The sequence below is a fragment of the Protopterus annectens genome, chromosome 4.part0, assembly GCF_019279795.1.
Source record: "Protopterus annectens isolate FY-2018-M chromosome 4.part0, PAN1.0, whole genome shotgun sequence".
In the NCBI taxonomy this organism is placed as follows: domain Eukaryota; kingdom Metazoa; phylum Chordata; order Ceratodontiformes; family Protopteridae; genus Protopterus; species Protopterus annectens.
Genome location: NC_056733.1, coordinates 896,948,706 through 896,966,243, shown reverse-complemented (window position 1 = coordinate 896,966,243; position 17,538 = coordinate 896,948,706).

Sequence of the window (17,538 nt, the reverse complement as noted above, 5' to 3'; positions counted from 1 at the left end):
TTTTAATTGCATTATGTTTATTATTCAACAAAAAGGTGATATAGTGTAATGTTATTGTGTGTTTTGCTTTTGCTGCTGTTTCATGGTGGTGCAACTTCAAAGTTAGAAAGTTATCATATGAAACTTTGGAGATGTGGTGGGGGTGCTGTAGTTTTACTGTTTCTCTGATGTCAACTTGATTGGCTTTCATTGAGTTAGAGTTCAGTGAGTTCTGGTCTGTATTCATTTTTCCCCCAGTGATGTAGTTATTTGGTTTTCATATTTATTGTATTTATTCATAATACACATGATCCAAACTGTTCTGTTGAGTGACTCGAAAAATGAAAAGGTGTCTTTTACAACACCACATGCAGGGGTCTGTGTGTGTGTGTGTGTGTGTGTGTGTGTGTCATGTTTGTCAGAATGGGTATCGAAGGTATCTGTATGTCATGTTTGTGAGTATAAATTGTGTGTGTGTGTGTGTGTGTGTGTTTGTGTGTGATGTTTGTAAGTATAGGTATTCTAAGGTATATAAACGTGTGTATATATGTGAGGTTTGTGAGAACAGGTATTTATGTGTGTATGTATGTACTTCTGTAACTTCCTTTTACCAAAAGCCTCTTTACAAGGAGTTCAGACCTAATTAGAACAATTTACAGTCAAAATACTTGATGTATTGATGTTCACACAAAGCAAGTCCACTTAAGGAATGGTAATCCATGTGGTGGAATGACAAGTCTACTTGTGCTTCACCATAAAAGCAACCAGGTACCTCCATGGAAATGAGAATTTTGTGTTTATAGGCCCAAGACCAAGAGAAAAGGATGGAGTACAGCAAAACCAGATCTCAGGCTTCTAGGATACATGGCTTCTTGCAGACATCATATCAGAAGAACACAGTGATCTCTTAGATCCAGGAGATCACGATCAAAACATTGTACCATCTATAAGTACATTCTGCTAGCTTTGACATGGTGGACAGAGTCAGTCAGCCTTTTCAGGGAATGCCTTTTCTATATCACCCTGTCAGACTGTTAATACAGATGTCTCAGGTTATGCTTTTGGGGGGGGGGGGGATGTCAGTTTCCTTCAGTGTAGGGCATGTAGGGCTCACCTCCTTATCATTGTGTATCATTCTAAAATAGGTGTACTCAGTCTGATAGCTCTAAAATTAGTTTTTAGTAGACTGATTCAGGTCGCCCCCTAATTCAAGCAGATGTCTCCATGGGTCTATATTACATCACTGAAATGCAGTTCCGGCAAACACTCATCCATCGACACTTAATCAGCGAAAAAATTCGCTGAATGTAATAATGGCAAAGACATAGTTAGCCAACAACGGAACTTTACCCTTTTTTCTACTGCGATCTGGGAATGGATATATATAGTTAGGGGGGTTGTGCGGGTCGAAGCCCCCCACTTAGGTGGGTTCGATTTCATGCAGATGTTGGTATGTTGTGCTGCTGGCAAGTATTTCTTTGTGCTTATTACGTTCAGAAAATTGTTTAGCTGATTAGGTGTCTATGGATAGGTGTTCGCTGGAATTGCATTTCAGCGACACACTATAGACCCGTCTCTATAACCACGTGGTGTCAGAGCAAACTTGGATGAATGCATTCCTTACAGCTTTACAAACTTTCTCAGAAAAATCTTGGAATGAGCATTGCACATGGCCTGACAGTTTAAGTATTTCATTTGTTTGACCATCTCAGTATTTTAAGACACACTGAACAGGAAACACTCATCAGCATATGAAGGAAACAGGTCACTACAGTGTTCACTTCAAATCTGTAGTCCATAAGTGAGGCTTATCCAAAGATAAATCTGCTTGCTTATAATGAAAATGTATAGCTTTGAAAGATTTGTACAAGGACCCCACAGCCAACAGCCTGGGTAAAGGATACCTTCTGTATCATATAGAACTAGTAATTGCTGTATGTTTTCCTATTAACACCATTAATACAAAACATATTTCTGAAAGCAAAACAATATAGGCAGAGAAGGTCACAGTAGCATTACTGATATGATAGCCAGATCCTTGTGGAATTATGATTCTGCTACAAGTCTCTGTTACTAATCTGGTAGATTAGCACACAGAATTAAAACTATGAGCTTCTAATGAGCTTCACCTGCATCTGTTACTAATCTGGTAGATTAGCACAGGGAATTTAAACTATGAGCTTTACCTGCAGTCCTAGCTGAGATTCTCTGTCTCCATTTGTCTACTGTGTGACTTGAGTAAACATGAAGTGGGTTTTCAGGTCACCCCTGAAAACAGAGTTAAAAGATATGCCTAGCAGGTTTACCCATCAATAAAATACTATCCAAATAGTCAGTTCTTTAGCCAAATCTGCCTTCCTGACTACCGTTGAGTTTTGTCTGTATATATATATATATATATATATATATATATATATATATATATATATATATATGTGTGTGTGTGTGTGTGTGTGTGTGTGTGTGTGTGTATATATATATATATATATATATATATATATATATTTATAAATATAACTATAGATATATAGTTTTATATATATATATATATATATATATATATATATATATATATATATATATATATATATATATATATATATATATATATATCAATCATATATATATTTTTTTTATTGATTTTCTGCAGCAAGAAAGAAAATGCATGCATGCATTCCCTAATATGAGTGCACCTCATTGTCTGCCATCTTACGTTCATAATGTAGTGAACAGCAATAGAGGGGTCATAGTATTAGCCACTTTGTTAATGAAAACAATTGCCTTTTTTGAATTTAATGACATCTTTTCTCAGAAAAAAAAGTATGAGGAGGAATGCCACTGTTTATATTGTGCTGTGTGCATTAAGGATGGAGAGGTAATCAAGGACAACTCCTAACTTCCATTTCTCCATCACTGCTGTCACTATTCTGTGCCTTCCCTAAAGTTTTGACATCAGATTTATATATCAACTTAATCCAATACGTTATAAAAGAAAGTGGAAGCCAATTTAACAGGAAGTCATATTTAGGTGAATGGCTTAGATGTTCAAGAGTGAGCACAGAATACAGTGCTGATCCCAGATCAGGACTGTAAAACTGAAAGCCAGTGTAGTGAAAACCAACATGGACAAAAGTGCAAATTGGTATATTAAAAATTACAGCTTGGGTGATATAGGGGTCTATGTTCCCTATACTCTCATATAGGGGATAGACATTACAAAGTATAGTCACCTGCGAGGTTGCAGCAGCTCAAGGGATGTTAGCAGTGCTGGAGATGTTGATCTTCGATAACAGTGTCACTGATCTCACAGCTGATTGCCACTGATCCCTCCTCTTCTGCCATGCTTCATAATATGTTGGACCACTTCCATTGTTTTTATGCCTGATACTGTACTCTTCTAAGAGTTGTGTGGACAAAATTTGTTCCACAGCATTGCCCTCTTGCTCTATTTTACTTGATTAGACTAACTCTGTGAATGGGCGGCCATGGTGGTGCAGCGGTTAGTATTGTCGCCTCACAGCAAGAGGTTCTCCAGTTCAATCCTCGGCTGGGGTGCCTTCTGTGTGGAGTCTGCATGTTCTCCCTGTGGTCATGTGGGTTTCCTCTGGAAAGAAGAAGACTAACTCTGTGAATGGGATGTGAACCTATGTTTTTTGTCTGATATTTACTTATTCATTTCTTTTGCCAAGCAGGGAAATGAACAGGTCCTAAACAAATTGGACCATTTTCAACCATGACCTGGGCCAAATGGTGATAACAGACATACAGTAATATGTACATGAGTGAGAATGAATGTTATAAATACACAGTAGTGCACTAAATTATTATATAGTTATTTAGCTATATAGGTCACCATGTCATTTGCCTTAAACAAATATAAATTACTTAATAATAAATTTGAACAATATAAAATACATTCACTGAGAGAGCAAAACGTCATGATGATAATGATGAAAATGATGATAATTATTCCCCAGTATATTCCTTAATGAAACAAATGTTTATAGATTTTCAAAATTATAGCAGCTGTCATGGAATGAGTTTGCGAGTCACAGACAAATGTCAGTGGCACTACTTGTCTGTAAGGATCTATACATACAGAGAGGAGTATATGCAGATGTGGCTTAACAAGGATCACTAGGACAGCTGCATTTGTATCCATGTTCATGAGGATCACTAGGACAGCTGCACGTGTATCTATCTTAACGAGGATCACTAGGACAGCTGTGCTTGTATCTATCTTAATGAGGATCACTAGGACAGCTGCACTTGTGTCTATCTTAATGAGGATCACTAGGACAGCTGTGCTTGTATATATCTTAATGAAGATAACTAGGACAGCTGCACTTGTATCCATGTTCACGAGGATCACTAGGACAGCTGCACTTGTGTCTATCTTAACTAGGATCACTAGGATAGCTGCACTTGTATCTGTCTTAACGAGGATCAGTAGGATAGCTGCACTTGTGTCTATCTTAACGAAGATCACTAGGACAGCTGCACTTGTGTCTATCTTAGTGAAGATCACTAGGACAGCTGCACTTGTGTCAATCTTAATGAGGATCACTAGGACAGCTGTGCTTGTATCTGTCTTAATGAGGATAATTAGGACAGCTGCCCTTGTATCCATGTTCACACGAATCACTAGGCAGCTGCACTTGTGTCTATCTTAACGAGGATCACTAGGACAGCTGCACTTGTGTCTATCTTAACGAGGATCACTAGAACAGCTGCACTTGTATCCATGTTCACGAGAATCACTAGGACAGCTGCACTTGTATCTATCTTAATGAGGACCGCTAGGGCAGCTGTGCTTGTATCTATCTTAACTAGGATCGCTAGGATAGCTGCACTTGTATCTGTCTTAACGAGGATCACTAGGATAGCTGCACTTGTGTCTATCTTAATGAAGATCACTAGGACAGCTGCACTTGTGTCTATCTTAACGAAGATCACTAGGACAGCTGCACTTGTGTCAATCTTAATGAGGATCACTAGGACAGCTGTGCTTGTATCTGTCGTAACGAGGAACACTAGGACAGCTGCACTTGTATCCATGTTCACGAGAATCACTAGGACAGCTGCACTTGTATCTATTTTAATGAGGATCGCTAGGACAGCTGTACTTGTATCTATCTTAACGAGGATTACTAGGACAGCTGCACTTGTATCTATCTTAACAAGGATCACTAGGACAGCTGCACTTGTATCCATCTTAACGAGAATCACAAGAACAGCTGCACTTGTATCTATCTTAACGAGGATCACTAGGACAGCTGCACTTGTATCCATGTCCACGAGGATCACTACGACAGCTGCACTTGTATCTATCTTAACGAAGATCACTAGGACAGCTGCACCTGTATCCATGTCCACGAGGATCACTAGGACAGCTGCACTTGTATCTATCTTAATGAGGATCACTAGGACGGCTGCACCTGTATCCATGTCCACAAGGATCACTACGACAGCTGCACTTGTATCTATCTTAACGAAGATCACTAGGACAGCTGCACCTGTATCCATGTCCACGAGGATCACTAGGACAGCTGCACTTGTATCTATCTTAATGAGGATCACTAGGACAGCTGCACCTGTATCCATGTCCACGAGGATCACTAGGACAGCTGCACTTGTGTTTATCTTCAGGGTGAGATTTTAGCAGTTTGCAAAGTCCTGGATGACTTATTATTTTACACACTTTGTGGCAAAGCATTCCTGGTGCTATGAGCAACTTTGTTGAATGCTATTTTGAAGCAGCTAAGGTAAATGGAGGTATTTGCAACTGGAAGCTGCCCTGGCTTCTCAAATTGAGATAATGTTTTTGTCCTAGAAAACATTATCTCTAGTAGCAGTAATAAATCTTAGGATGCTTAATATCCTCTCAGCTCTGTGGGGGGTTTCATAGACAGCATTTTCCTGAATATACATCCTGCCTTCAAGTGTAATGTTGTCTGATGGGAATTTAAATCAAGCTATTCAAAACTTGTCTAGTTTATAAAGCAAGAAAATAAGGGCTAGAGGATTTTGCCTGCCCTAGATGTCTGTAGACAAATACTGTATGCTGAAAAACTCTTACGCTTACAAATACAAAACAGCTACTTGTCTCCTTTTTTAAAATTTGTATTAATTTGCTAACAGACTAAGCTCACGCAACACAAGTGTGTTTTTTCAGGAGAACTCTCTGGTTAAATGACTTGCTCAGAGTGGCACAGTACACAAACAGAGGTGGAAGGAATCAACCCATTAACTCCTTAGAACCTTAATTCTCTGTGTTAACTCAGATCACTAGATTTAGAATCCAAAGTGCTAACCTTTCTAGCATGGAACCACACACATTTGATAAAGGTAAACGAGGCATCCCATTCCAAAAGCATACTATGTTTTAGTGGTTAGTTAGTAAACGAGGCATCCCATTCCAGAAGCATACTATGTTTTAGTGGTTAGTTAGTAAATGAGGTATCCCATTCCAGAAGCATACTATGTTTTAGTGGTTAGTTAGTAAACGAGGCATCCCATTCCAAAAGCATACTATGTTTTAGTGGTTAGTTAGTAAACGAGGTATCCCATTCCAAAAGCATACTATGTTTTAGTGGTTAGTTAGTAAACGAGGTATCCCATTCCAAAAGCATACTATGTTTTAGTGGTTAGTTAGTAAACGAGGTATCCCATTCCAGAAGCATACTATGTTTTAGTGGTTAGTTAGTAAACGAGGTATCCCATTCCAGAAGCATACTATGTTTTAGTGGTTAGTTAGTAAACGAGGCATCCCATTCCAAAAGCATACTATGTTTTAGTGGTTAGTTAGTAAACGAGGTATCCCATTCCAAAAGCATACTATGTTTTAGTGGTTAGTTAGTAAACGAGGTATCCCATTCCAAAAGCATACTATGTTTTAGTGGTTAGTTAGTAAACGAGGTATCCCATTCCAGAAGCATACTATGTTTTAGTGGTTAGTTAGTAAACGAGGCATCCCATTCCAAAAGCATACTATGTTTTAGTGGTTAGTTAGTAAACGAGGTATCCCATTCCAAAAGCATACTATGTTTTAGTGGTTAGTTAGTAAACGAGGTATCCCATTCCAAAAGCATACTATGTTTTAGTGGTTAGTTAGTAAACGAGGCATCCCATTCCAAAAGCATACTATGTTTTAGTGGTTAGTTAGTAAACGAGGCATCCCATTCCAGAAGCATACTATGTTTTAGTGGTTAGTTAGTAAACGAGGTATCCCATTCCAAAAGCATACTATGTTTTAGTGGTTAGTTAGTAAACGAGGTATCCCATTCCAGAAGCATACTATGTTTTAGTGGTTAGTTAGTAAACGAGGTATCCCATTCCAGAAGCATACTATGTTTTAGTGGTTAGTTAGTAAACGAGGCATCCCATTCCAAAAGCATACTATGTTTTAGTGGTTAGTTAGTAAACGAGGTATCCCATTCCAAAAGCATACTATGTTTTAGTGGTTAGTTAGTAAACGAGGTATCCCATTCCAAAAGCATACTATGTTTTAGTGGTTAGTTAGTAAACGAGGCATCCCATTCCAAAAGCATACTATGTTTTAGTGGTTAGTTAGTAAACGAGGCATCCCATTCCAGAAGCATACTATGTTTTAGTGGTTAGTTAGTAAACGAGGTATCCCATTCCAAAAGCATACTATGTTTTAGTGGTTAGTTAGTAAACGAGGTATCCCATTCCAAAAGCATACTATGTTTTAGTGGTTAGTTAGTAAACGAGGCATCCCATTCCAAAAGCATACTATGTTTTAGTGGTTAGTTAGTAAACGAGGCATCCCATTCCAAAAGCATACTATGTTTTAGTGGTTAGTTAGTAAACGAGGTATCCCATTCCAAAAGCATACTATGTTTTAGTGGTTAGTTAGTAAATGAGGTATCCCATTCCAGAAGCATACTATGTTTTAGTGGTTAGTTAGTAAACGAGGTATCCCATTCCAAAAGCATACTATGTTTTAGTGGTTAGTTAGTAAACGAGGTATCCCATTCCAAAAGCATACTATGTTTTAGTGGTTAGTTAGTAAACGAGGTATCCCATTCCAAAAGCATACTATGTTTTAGTGGTTAGTTAGTAAACGAGGTATCCCATTCCAGAAGCATACTATGTTTTAGTGGTTAGTTAGTAAACGAGGTATCCCATTCCAAAAGCATACTATGTTTTAGTGGTTAGTTAGTAAACGAGGTATCCCATTCCAAAAGCATACTATGTTTTAGTGGTTAGTTAGTAAACGAGGTATCCCATTCCAAAAGCATACTATGTTTTAGTGGTTAGTTAGTAAACGAGGTATCCCATTCCAAAAAGCATACTATGTTTTAGTGGTTAGTTAGTAAACGAGGTATCCCATTCCAAAAGCATACTATGTTTTAGTGGTTAGTTAGTAAACGAGGCATCCCATTCCAGAAGCATACTATGTTTTAGTGGTTAGTTAGTAAACGAGGCATCCCATTCCAAAAGCATACTATGTTTTAGTGGTTAGTTAGTAAACGAGGCATCCCATTCCAAAAGCATACTATGTTTTAGTGGTTAGTTAGTAAACGAGGTATCCCATTCCAAAAGCATACTATGTTTTAGTGGTTAGTTAGTAAACGAGGTATCCCATTCCAAAAGCATACTATGTTTTAGTGGTTAGTTAGTAAACGAGGTATCCCATTCCAGAAGCATACTATGTTTTAGTGGTTAGTTAGTAAACGAGGCATCCCATTCCAAAAGCATACTATGTTTTAGTGGTTAGTTAGTAAACGAGGTATCCCATTCCAAAAGCATACTATGTTTTAGTGGTTAGTTAGTAAACGAGGCATCCCATTCCAAAAGCATACTATGTTTTAGTGGTTAGTTAGTAAACGAGGTATCCCATTCCAAAAGCATACTATGTTTTAGTGGTTAGTTAGTAAACGAGGTATCCCATTCCAAAAGCATACTATGTTTTAGTGGTTAGTTAGTAAACGAGGTATCCCATTCCAGAAGCATACTATGTTTTAGTGGTTAGTTAGTAAACGAGGCATCCCATTCCAAAAGCATACTATGTTTTAGTGGTTAGTTAGTAAACGAGGTATCCCATTCCAGAAGCATACTATGTTTTAGTGGTTAGTTAGTAGTAGTTCCTTTTGCTGTGATAAGTATGGTAAGACAAGACACTACAAGGGTTATTATCAGGACATCAGCTGCCTCCACCAACCTTTCTGAAAACCGTTCAGACCAGTACGATCTTCATGGTGAATCTCAACTACCCTGGATCTATAGATTAGGAATCCTACACCACTTGTAATGCACAAGCCCAACGCTTCCTAAACGTTGTTAATACCAACATCCTGGAACAGTTGGCCCTCTCACCAAGGGTACAAACATACTTGACCTTATGACCTTGTACTCATAGCCGGCCTTAGGCATAGGCCAACTAGCCAGCCGCCTAGGGTGCCGCTCCAGCAGGGGTGCTTTTCCAGTACCACTGCATGGATGGGCCCCCAAAGCATACTGGGATGCTTACTAAATAGCATGAAACATGACCTCTCTGGTCTACTTGAATCACTTTTCAAATGGAACCTACAGTCAGGTTTTTTTGCCCAAGGAATGGAAAGTGGTTACAGTCATTCCTTTGCACAAAGGAGGTCTAGCCACCAATCCAGGTAACTACAGGTCCATAATTCTGACCAGCCTCATATGCAAGGCATTGGAAAAAATCATCATGGACATGATAAACAAGGATACAGGTAACCTGCAAATGCTGGTCCCATCACAGTTTGGCTTTGGTAAAGGAAGATCATGCCTGTTAAATCTGCTGGATTTCTTCAACAGGTCACCAAAGCAATAATGAGGGCAAGACTTTCTTAACAGCTTACCTCAAGCTGGCCAAGGCCTTTGATAAAATAACCCCTTCAGGCATTGTAGACAAGCTCAATAATTTAGGTATAAACACTTTTATCACCCATTGGATAGCCAGCTGGCTCAATGATAGGGCCCAGGAGGTCAAAATAAGTGAGGCGACCTCCGCAAAGAGGCCAGTAGCTAATAGAGTCCCCCAGGGATCGGCACTGGGCCTGCTCCTTTTTGACATCTATTTCTCTGAAGTGGAAGCAATCACTGCAGGTGTATGGATGACTAAGTTTGCAGATGACTGCAAGCTGGGTGTTTTCATCAACTCCCTTGTAGGCACTAGCATTCTTCAAGATGGCCTATCTCTGACTTACAAATAGTGCGAAAGCCATGGTCTTAAACTCAATGCTAAGAAATGCATAATTGTACCCTTTAGGAAATTAACCATCCCGGCTAGTTACCATGTTGATAATATGCCCCTAAGAGTCAATCTAGTGGTCAGTTATCTGGATGTACCTGCAGACAGTAGTCTTACCTTCGACCACCAAGTGGCCACAGTTATGAGGAAATCCTTTTATGTTGCACATCTTATAAATAAGGGCATGGCATCTAGGCCACTGTACTCTGCCCTTATCAGACCAATCAGTGTACAATGTTCCCTTTGATATGTTCCTGACCAGGCACATGCAGCAACTAGAGCGACCTCAGAGGTTCCTTACAAAATGAATACAAGGCATAACAAGCCTGCCTTAAAACCCTTTCACTCCACTCAGTCTCTTATAGGTTGCTGATTGGTGATCTGTGCCTGGCTTACAAGGCATCCGCAACCCCCCACACTTATAAATCTACTGTATATTTATAAGTCAGACAGTACCAAAAATATGAAGTCTAGGGAACCTGACTTTTGTATGTGAATTAAACATAACTTGCTGTAAAGACACATGTGTGCCCCAGAGACTGCCCCCTTATGGAACTGGCTTCCCATCCATGTGAAGCTGAGTTTGTCTAGTACCCAGTTTAAGCACAACCTAGCCCAGTGGATGGGGAATAGGAAAGTTACACTGGGCCTGGCACCCATGTCCCCTGTGGACAGAGGTAGTTTATAAATGCCTGACTCTCAATGTCCTATTTGCATAATATATGTCATTATTCTTTCGGGAAAAAGTGTCTAGGCTTATAAAGGCTCCCTGGGTTGTTAGCCTAGGAACATTCTATGAATCTGTGAATCTATAAAAATGTTTCTGCACAAAATATATGCAAAACCATTACTTACCTGGGGTAGGGTATGCTGTCTAAATTTGTTAGCCATTGCAAATATCTCGTAATCTCAAGGTAGGATGGGCTACTTTGGTAAGCTTCCACCTCTTAGGATTCCTAGAGTGTATATGTTGGGATGTTACCCATATGCAATCAATTATTTATTTATATTTTATTCTGAGCAGGTAAGTTGACTGAACCACCATAACTCCATTGAGCCACGGCCTTTTTACAATACCAGAGAAAAAAACAACAAGGAACAGTTCAGCAATTTGCAGACGACTGAAGGAAGATTTAATGCTGTTTCACGGTATTCAGCTTGGCAAACTGATAGATCAGAGCGATAGTAACTGCAACCATACTTTTTTTCCAGGCAAGGAAGTATGGTTGTGTTAGATACTAACTTGAAAAACAGATCTCGAAGGGGAAAGTAGTACAGCATTTAGACAACGTGAATACTTATTTGTTGGATTGCCTTTTCATATATAACCTCTAATTGGATAGTTCTTTGGATAACATATTTACAGAGTTCACAACACTTCCACCATATCCTTCACTTGAAGTGAGAGCCTTATGTGGTCACAAGAGAAGGAGAAGACTTAAAATGAAGGAAGCCTCTGCCAGGTTTCAGAAAGGTTGGCATGAAGCCAGCATCAGTGAAGTTAGGATTATATATCTTTACGTCACTCGGCTGTATTTCTTATGGAGAATAACTTTTCATTATACAAAAAGAAGTCGAGTGGCCTCAACATAATTTGCATTAAAATGCCCTCCCAGGAACTCCATTCCTGTCTATAAATGCATGTCAGAACATAAACTGAACCTGAGAAACAGGAAGTGGAAAAGGATCTTGCAGTTATGCCATTGGTCCCTTGGTGGTGCTATATTAATTTATATGTTAAGCAGGTAATTCAACTGTTGAAGGACATTTTAAATCCATGGCCAAAGTCAAAGGTAAACAGACATAAAACATGACATGTAACAGGGACAGGGCTGCTATGAGGCTATGTTAGCCATGTGAGTGACTTCTCCACTCTATTTCCATTACACTCTCCCCTTGAAAGATTGGCAAGGCAAGCAAATGGAGAACCTATCACACAAAAAGGAAGCCCTGAGGGCTGCCTGTATAACACTCTAGCTTTGACTGGCTGCTGCTTTTCGGCCGAACTAATGGGCATGATCACAGATATCGGCCAGTTAATCTACAGTAGTGGGAGCAGACAAAGAGCAGGTGGCCGCGGTGGTGCAGCGTTTAGCATTGCTGCCTCACAGCAAGAGGTTCTCTGGTTCGATCCTCAGCTGGGGTGCCTTCTGTGTGGAGTCTGAATGTCCTCTATGTGGTTGCATGGGTTTTCTCTGGGTGGTCCAGTTTCCTCCCATATCCCAAAGGCATGCTGTAGGTGGATTGGACACTCTAAATTGTCCCTAGGTGTGAGTGTGTGCATGTGTGTGCCTTCTGTGGAAGGTTGGGTGCAGGGCTGGCAACTCGACACCATAAAACTCCACTGCCAGTCATGAGCGGACAGGTGATCCGCTGTGGCGACCCCTAACCGGGAAAAGCCTAAAGAAGAAGTGGAAGCATACAAAAATGAACAAAAAAATAGCATTTAAGAAACATCAAGAAATAAGAACATAGTAATAGCATACAGTTGCCACAATAAAGGGTAAAGCTAATTAAATACAAAGTCCTAGGACAGTTAAGTGATACTAATGCTTAATTTAAGGTTCTGATCCTTTTCTTAATACTAACATTTTTAAAAGTAGCAGAGTTTTGGAGGAACTTTTACTGAGTCAAGGTATCTCACTGCTTGATAGTTTTTCACATTGACTTACAACAATAATAATGTGCAATTTAAAGTGTAGCCCATTTGTTCACTCTAACTGTACCAAGTACACATTACATTTTTTATAACTGATGTGCATGTGTGAAACATTTTTCTAACAACAACAGATAGAATTTACTGCAAACAAAATTTTATTAAATCAGATGAAACATGGGGTTGTGCTAATTAAAACCCTGTTGTATGAATTCTCTGTTTATCCTGAGCAGCATCTTACCCTCACCAAGAATGATGCCACAGTACAAAGACAAAATGATCAGCTTTAACAATTGGCTCAATTACTGGTGTCATTCTAAGGGGATCCAATGTCTGTCTGCTTGGGATGACATGCTTGATAAGCCATGCTGCTTTGCAAGGGACGGCTTGCACCTGTCACCCCCGGGCTTCCGGATATTGGCCAAGGCTCTTGCCACCCCCATAGTGCCTTTTTTGGGCAAGGCTCAAAAGACAAACCCACCTCCCTAGAAAACACAAGTGGAAAAAAACTAAGGGTAATGCTGCTCAACGCCAGAAGTCTAAACCTCAAGATGCATGCTCTCGAAGCCCTCCTCAGTATGGAGAACATCGATGTCTGTGCAGTGACTGAAACCTGGTTCAAGGCTCCTGAGAGCACCCCAGCACTACCAGGTTATACCTCATATCATGCTTTTCGGCCCCAAAACTTGGACCGAACCACAAAAGGAGGGGGAGTATCCATATTCATCAAAGATACCCACACCTCCAGGTTAGTGGCAATGCACGAAGCATCGGAGACCATCCATGTGCAACTAACCGTAGGCAAAACTGCCCTACAGTTTGTAGCATGCTACAGACCACCCTGTCAAACTCAGGAACCCCACTCAGCCTTCCTGAAGACACTGGAGAGTATGAATGTCTCTCCAAATACCATCATATTGGGAGACTTCAACTACCCAAACATAGACTGGGAGCATTACTCAAGCCCCAACACCCTAGCCCAAAGGTTCCTAGAATTCATAAACTCAAATGCGATGGAACAACTAGTCACCACTCCCACAAGAGGAGATAATATACTAGACCTGATCATCACAAACATGGGGACACAATGCTCCACACTGGAAGTATACCCCTCATTGGTGAGATCAGACCATAAATTAATCTCACTAGAAATCCACATCCCACCCCCAGCACAAAAGACCACAGTGAAGAATTTCTCAAAAGGTGACTTCACACTTCTTAAGACTGAAGTGGTATCCTTCAAGGCCCCTGGGCCAGTGGAAACCACAGCCCACACCGCTGAATCCTTTATAAACGCTTTCTACGGACACCTTCAAGAATGCATGGATCATGCAATCCCCAATAAAACCAAGACCCATTCCCCCAAAGGCAGGCGTCCTGTCTGGTGGACCCCAGCCATTAACAAGCTTTACAACAGGAGGAGGAAGCTACTACATGACAGAGCAAAATCCCCAAAAGGGAAGGCATCTCTGATCAGTACTAGCAAAAAACTACGATCACTCATAAAATCATCCAAGGCCAACTTTGAGAGAAAAATCGCAAAAGACACTAAAGACAATCACAAGGCCTTCTTTAATTATGTTAGAAACCTGGGTGGAAACTCCCAGATATGTTCAGAGTTAGTCCAAAATGACAAAACATACACTGAACCCACAGACATTGGCAACATACTGGCAGACAGGTTCAGTGCAAATTTCTCCCCCCCCCAAAAGGAGAAATATCTATCCCAGCAGAGTGTAGCCTCCCTGACATCTCAGATGCCCAGGTGAGAGCCGCCCTCTCCAAAGCTAAAAACACAGCATCAATGGGACCAGACGGTGTCCCGGGTTGCGTGCTACATGAACTCCAAGAGGAACTAAACCCGCACATAAGGCTGCTGTTTAATCTTAGCCTTACTACAGGATACGTGCCCAAAGAATGGCGTACAGCAACAGTGGTCCCACTCCACAAAGGAGGTGCTTCTACGGACCCTGGAAATTACTGCCCCATAAGCTTGATGAGCCTGGTCTGCAAAGCTGTGGAGAGGATCATTATGGAACTCATAAACAAAGACATTGGGGACCTACAGACACTGGATCTTACCCAATTCGGCTTTGTCAAGGGCAGATCCTGCCTTTTGAACCTGGTCAACTTTTTTGAAACAGTCACTAAGGCCATTGATGAGGGTAAGGCAGTTCACACAGCCTGCCTTGATCTTGCAAAAGCCTTCGACACAATACCCCACTCGGGCATCATAGACAAGCTCACCAGCTTAAATGTAAACCCATATGTCTTAAGATGGGCTGCAAACTGGCTCAAGGACAGAACCCACAAGGTCAGAATTGCTGGAGCCATGTCAGACTCTAAGCCAGTCACAAGCGGTGTCCCACAGGGCTCGGTCCTGGGACCCCTCTTGTTCGGCATTTATTTTTCCGAGGTGCAAGCAAACATAGGCGGATTGTGGCTGACAAAGTTCGCAGATGACTGCAAACTGGGCGCCATAATTGATACTCCAGCGGACACAAGCATCCTTCAGAAAGGCCTCATAGAAATGGATAAACTGAATGCCAAAAAATGTATAGTCATACCCTTTGGGAAAAACAAAGTGCCCACAAATTACCACATAGGTGGTAATCCATTAAGTACGGAAGAAGTAATCAGGGACCTAGGGACCCAAGTTGACAGTAACCTCTCATTTGACGCTCACATTGCCAAGGTGGTTAGGAAGACCTTCTATATTACCCACCTTATCATGAAAGGATTCACATCTAGATCAAGAGAGGTCATTGTGCCCCTATACCCTTCCCTTATCAGGCCCATAATTGAGTATAATGCCCCATTTGGGATGTACCTTACCCAACACCTGCAGCAGTTAGAAGGACCCCAAAAGTACCTCACCAAGAGGATCAAGGGCCTCAGACATATGTCATATGCTGCCCGGCTGAAGAAATCTAGCTCTATTCAGTCGCATACCGCCTACTCAGAGGCGATCTATGCCTGACGTACAAGGCCATGTCCAATCCGGAATTAATGGACATGCTCCACCTCAGAAAATCCAAATCCACCACAGCCATGAGAGCGAGAGATTTGAACCTCAACACAGAAATAAATAGGATGTGCTGGAGGGACAGATTCATAACCCAGAGGCTCCCTACACTCTGGAACAGAATCCCAGTCCATGTTAGGCAGAGCCCCTCACTAACTCTCTTAAAGAGAAATCTTGACGAGTGGATGGGAGATCCTAGGTTTACCCCGGGGGTCATCTCTGTGTCACTTCTAGACAGAGGCACAGTAAACTAAACCCTAAATGGGCATGGTATTCTCATTCCAAGGGGTGGCGAAAGCCACACACACTCTGGCTAGGCTTATAAATGCCCTAGGGCAGATAGCCTAATATGAACCTATGAACCTATAAACCTATAATCCATTTTTCAGTAGAATGAGGCATAAGGAGATATAGATTTATGGATGTAAATGCCAATATCCCTTTTAATTTCTTTTGATAACAAGAAATGAAAAATGACTAGTAAGGCAATGCTTTTTTTTTACATAAATATTAATTGCTTTTGAGAAAACAAAATGTGTGCCATTCTCAGTTTAACAAATTGTAAACAGTTCCAAACCAAAAAAAAAATAAGAAAAGCGAATGCAGTACCAGATCGCACAACTATTTTTATTGTTAAAAACAAATAAGCACTTTCGTCCCGAGCTTAGTGTATAGGAACATCCTATAGACTAAGCTCGGAACAAAAGTGCTTATTTGTTTTTAACAATAAAAATATTTGTGCAATCTGGTACTACATTTGCTTTTCTCATTCTCGGTTTAACGTTGGACAAAATGTTACTGCTAACTGACATACTTAATGATGGTGTACCCAACAGACCCTCCTGAACCTTACCACACATGACTTTTTCCGGATACTTCTGTGCCCAAATCCCAGGCTTAAATATTGTGACAGCTCTTGGTTCTTTTGTAGAAGCTATAAGAGAAAAGCGCAAAGCGTTTGTCATTTGTCATTTTATTGCACCACCTGTACTGGTAGTAACCTGTACTGGTGCTAACACTAGTGAAGAGAAGACATTATTGCACCAGGAAGTTGTTGATAGTAAGGGCAGTGTGTGGCAGTAAGGGCCGTATGGGTCAGAAGATATTTTATTACAAAACAACATTTGACATTAAGTGTAGTGAGGAGCACAAAGTGTTTTACACATAGAATAAAATGATAAATCCACAGCTAGGAAGCGTAAACCAGCAAGCTTCGTAAATCCTTTATTAGGTGACCACAAACAACATAAAACGAGCGCTTTCGCTTGGTAAATACCGAGCTTTATCAAGTTAACAGTATGGTGCAGTTTGCTTGAATAAATACAAATCATAAAGTCACATGTTAAAATAATTAATTAAGTAATTAACTCAATGACTGAACTAATTGTTAAAGGTTATTAAAATGCCTTTTCATACTGAAATGCTAAAAACACAAAAAGTGTATGTATTAATATATAAATATATAAATATAAATATTACATTAAAATATGTATATAACCATATGTGTTACAATGACAAAGGTAAATAAAATATATATGTATAAATGTAAAAATAAGACAAATAAATAGTCCCATTTCATAGTAAAAAACTGAGTAATCCATTCCAAGCCAAAATTAAAATACAACTGCAATATGCTGA